The following is a 5,173-nucleotide window of genomic DNA, read 5'->3' on the forward strand; positions in this document are numbered from 1 at the left end:
GTTGATGCTCAGTAAGTACGAGTATACACGCTAGTGCATACAAGTCACCAACGTCCAAAGGACGATTACCACATAAGGGCCATTCGGTCTTAGACACCGACCCGTGGTCATGCTGTGTAGAGAAAGATCCGGAACGTAAACCGTTCGAAGACACTCGAGATACAAGATCCCGAGGAGCGGTGGACTGCTTCTCGACCGAGATCGTAGAATAGCCACGCGCCCAGCGATGCCTCGACCGGCACGCCCGGACCGACGCTTCTCTTATAGATACCGAGTGGCCGGCCGAGAGGCCGGCGACGGCCGACCGTAGCCGCGCGGCCTTACGGTGGGAACTCGCCGCGCGTGCAGCACTCCCGGCCGGTACGCTGCCACTTAGACTCGGCAGATGAACACGTACACGTACGAGGTCGTATAAAAGTAACTTAATACTAAACTGCGGACATTATACTGCTATAATCACAAACTTTCAACATGTTTCAACCACATATTTTAAGACTATATACATACAGATATAGCAATATTGAAAATATTCTAAGTCCCCGTTCGTGTCGCTCCGGAACCGAATGTCGACGGAACGAAATGACAACGGTAGATCCTTATTCCTGGTGCTCGTGGCTCTCTAAAACCATACACTTGTTCTCCTCTGTCTCTTACCTGTGTCGAGATAATCGAGAATCATGGAGCGTTCGTGTCGCTCCGGAACCGAAAGTCGTCGGTTCGAAACGAGAACGTTAGATCCATATTCCTGATCGTTGAGGCACTCTAAAACTATTAGGCTGTTTTGCTCTCTGATGCCCGTGGACCGAGAGAACGTAGAATAACGGAGCGATCGTGTCGCTCCGGAGCCCGAGCGAAAAAATTCTAAGTCCCCGTTCGTGTCGCTCCGGAGCCCGAGCGAAAAAATTCTAAGTCCCCGTTCGTGTCGCTCCGGAACCGAATGTCGACGGAACGAAATGACAACGGTAGATCCTTATTCCTGGTGCTCGTGGCTCTCTAAAACCATACACTTGTTCTCCTCTGTCTCTTACCTGTGTCGAGATAATCGAGAATCATGGAGCGTTCGTGTCGCTCCGGAACCGAAAGTCGTCGGTTCGAAACGAGAACGTTAGATCCATATTCCTGATCGTTGAGGCACTCTAAAACTATTAGGCTGTTTTGCTCTCTGATGCCCGTGGACCGAGAGAACGTAGAATAACGGAGCGATCGTGTCGCTCCGGAGCCCGAGCGAAAAAATTCTAAGTCCCCGTTCGTGTCGCTCCGGAGCCCGAGCGAAAAAATTCTAAGTCCCCGTTCGTGTCGCTCCGGAACCGAATGTCGACGGAACGAAATGACAACGGTAGATCCTTATTCCTGGTGCTCGTGGCTCTCTAAAACCATACACTTGTTCTCCTCTGTCTCTTACCTGTGTCGAGATAATCGAGAATCATGGAGCGTTCGTGTCGCTCCGGAACCGAAAGTCGTCGGTTCGAAACGAGAACGTTAGATCCATATTCCTGATCGTTGAGGCACTCTAAAACTATTAGGCTGTTTTGCTCTCTGATGCCCGTGGACCGAGAGAACGTAGAATAACGGAGCGATCGTGTCGCTCCGGAGCCCGAGCGAAAAAATTCTAAGTCCCCGTTCGTGTCGCTCCGGAGCCCGAGCGAAAAAATTCTAAGTCCCCGTTCGTGTCGCTCCGGAACCGAATGTCGACGGAACGAAATGACAACGGTAGATCCTTATTCCTGGTGCTCGTGGCTCTCTAAAACCATACACTTGTTCTCCTCTGTCTCTTACCTGTGTCGAGATAATCGAGAATCATGGAGCGTTCGTGTCGCTCCGGAACCGAAAGTCGTCGGTTCGAAACGAGAACGTTAGATCCATATTCCTGATCGTTGAGGCACTCTAAAACTATTAGGCTGTTTTGCTCTCTGATGCCCGTGGACCGAGAGAACGTAGAATAACGGAGCGATCGTGTCGCTCCGGAGCCCGAGCGAAAAAATTCTAAGTCCCCGTTCGTGTCGCTCCGGAGCCCGAGCGAAAAAATTCTAAGTCCCCGTTCGTGTCGCTCCGGAACCGAATGTCGACGGAACGAAATGACAACGGTAGATCCTTATTCCTGGTGCTCGTGGCTCTCTAAAACCATACACTTGTTCTCCTCTGTCTCTTACCTGTGTCGAGATAATCGAGAATCATGGAGCGTTCGTGTCGCTCCGGAACCGAAAGTCGTCGGTTCGAAACGAGAACGTTAGATCCATATTCCTGATCGTTGAGGCACTCTAAAACTATTAGGCTGTTTTGCTCTCTGATGCCCGTGGACCGAGAGAACGTAGAATAACGGAGCGATCGTGTCGCTCCGGAGCCCGAGCGAAAAAATTCTAAGTCCCCGTTCGTGTCGCTCCGGAGCCCGAGCGAAAAAATTCTAAGTCCCCGTTCGTGTCGCTCCGGAACCGAATGTCGACGGAACGAAATGACAACGGTAGATCCTTATTCCTGGTGCTCGTGGCTCTCTAAAACCATACACTTGTTCTCCTCTGTCTCTTACCTGTGTCGAGATAATCGAGAATCATGGAGCGTTCGTGTCGCTCCGGAACCGAAAGTCGTCGGTTCGAAACGAGAACGTTAGATCCATATTCCTGATCGTTGAGGCACTCTAAAACTATTAGGCTGTTTTGCTCTCTGATGCCCGTGGACCGAGAGAACGTAGAATAACGGAGCGATCGTGTCGCTCCGGAGCCCGAGCGAAAAAATTCTAAGTCCCCGTTCGTGTCGCTCCGGAGCCCGAGCGAAAAAATTCTAAGTCCCCGTTCGTGTCGCTCCGGAACCGAATGTCGACGGAACGAAATGACAACGGTAGATCCTTATTCCTGGTGCTCGTGGCTCTCTAAAACCATACACTTGTTCTCCTCTGTCTCTTACCTGTGTCGAGATAATCGAGAATCATGGAGCGTTCGTGTCGCTCCGGAACCGAAAGTCGTCGGTTCGAAACGAGAACGTTAGATCCATATTCCTGATCGTTGAGGCACTCTAAAACTATTAGGCTGTTTTGCTCTCTGATGCCCGTGGACCGAGAGAACGTAGAATAACGGAGCGATCGTGTCGCTCCGGAGCCCGAGCGAAAAAATTCTAAGTCCCCGTTCGTGTCGCTCCGGAGCCCGAGCGAAAAAATTCTAAGTCCCCGTTCGTGTCGCTCCGGAACCGAATGTCGACGGAACGAAATGACAACGGTAGATCCTTATTCCTGGTGCTCGTGGCTCTCTAAAACCATACACTTGTTCTCGTCTGTCTCTTACCTGTGTCGAGATAATCGAGAATCATGGAGCGTTCGTGTCGCTCCGGAACCGAAAGTCGTCGGTTCGAAACGAGAACGTTAGATCCATATTCCTGATCGTTGAGGCACTCTAAAACTATTAGGCTGTTTTGCTCTCTGATGCCCGTGGACCGAGAGAACGTAGAATAACGGAGCGATCGTGTCGCTCCGGAGCCCGAGCGAAAAAATTCTAAGTCCCCGTTCGTGTCGCTCCGGAGCCCGAGCGAAAAAATTCTAAGTCCCCGTTCGTGTCGCTCCGGAACCGAATGTCGACGGAACGAAATGACAACGGTAGATCCTTATTCCTGGTGCTCGTGGCTCTCTAAAACCATACACTTGTTCTCCTCTGTCTCTTACCTGTGTCGAGATAATCGAGAATCATGGAGCGTTCGTGTCGCTCCGGAACCGAAAGTCGTCGGTTCGAAACGAGAACGTTAGATCCATATTCCTGATCGTTGAGGCACTCTAAAACTATTAGGCTGTTTTGCTCTCTGATGCCCGTGGACCGAGAGAACGTAGAATAACGGAGCGATCGTGTCGCTCCGGAGCCCGAGCGAAAAAATTCTAAGTCCCCGTTCGTGTCGCTCCGGAGCCCGAGCGAAAAAATTCTAAGTCCCCGTTCGTGTCGCTCCGGAACCGAATGTCGACGGAACGAAATGACAACGGTAGATCCTTATTCCTGGTGCTCGTGGCTCTCTAAAACCATACACTTGTTCTCCTCTGTCTCTTACCTGTGTCGAGATAATCGAGAATCATGGAGCGTTCGTGTCGCTCCGGAACCGAAAGTCGTCGGTTCGAAACGAGAACGTTAGATCCATATTCCTGATCGTTGAGGCACTCTAAAACTATTAGGCTGTTTTGCTCTCTGATGCCCGTGGACCGAGAGAACGTAGAATAACGGAGCGATCGTGTCGCTCCGGAGCCCGAGCGAAAAAATTCTAAGTCCCCGTTCGTGTCGCTCCGGAGCCCGAGCGAAAAAATTCTAAGTCCCCGTTCGTGTCGCTCCGGAACCGAATGTCGACGGAACGAAATGACAACGGTAGATCCTTATTCCTGGTGCTCGTGGCTCTCTAAAACCATACACTTGTTCTCCTCTGTCTCTTACCTGTGTCGAGATAATCGAGAATCATGGAGCGTTCGTGTCGCTCCGGAACCGAAAGTCGTCGGTTCGAAACGAGAACGTTAGATCCATATTCCTGATCGTTGAGGCACTCTAAAACTATTAGGCTGTTTTGCTCTCTGATGCCCGTGGACCGAGAGAACGTAGAATAACGGAGCGATCGTGTCGCTCCGGAGCCCGAGCGAAAAAATTCTAAGTCCCCGTTCGTGTCGCTCCGGAGCCCGAGCGAAAAAATTCTAAGTCCCCGTTCGTGTCGCTCCGGAACCGAATGTCGACGGAACGAAATGACAACGGTAGATCCTTATTCCTGGTGCTCGTGGCTCTCTAAAACCATACACTTGTTCTCCTCTGTCTCTTACCTGTGTCGAGATAATCGAGAATCATGGAGCGTTCGTGTCGCTCCGGAACCGAAAGTCGTCGGTTCGAAACGAGAACGTTAGATCCATATTCCTGATCGTTGAGGCACTCTAAAACTATTAGGCTGTTTTGCTCTCTGATGCCCGTGGACCGAGAGAACGTAGAATAACGGAGCGATCGTGTCGCTCCGGAGCCCGAGCGAAAAAATTCTAAGTCCCCGTTCGTGTCGCTCCGGAGCCCGAGCGAAAAAATTCTAAGTCCCCGTTCGTGTCGCTCCGGAACCGAATGTCGACGGAACGAAATGACAACGGTAGATCCTTATTCCTGGTGCTCGTGGCTCTCTAAAACCATACACTTGTTCTCCTCTGTCTCTTACCTGTGTCGAGATAATCGAGAATCATGGAGCG

Source organism: Calliopsis andreniformis, unplaced genomic scaffold, assembly GCF_051401765.1.
Source record: "Calliopsis andreniformis isolate RMS-2024a unplaced genomic scaffold, iyCalAndr_principal scaffold0150, whole genome shotgun sequence".
Classification (NCBI taxonomy): domain Eukaryota; kingdom Metazoa; phylum Arthropoda; class Insecta; order Hymenoptera; family Andrenidae; genus Calliopsis; species Calliopsis andreniformis.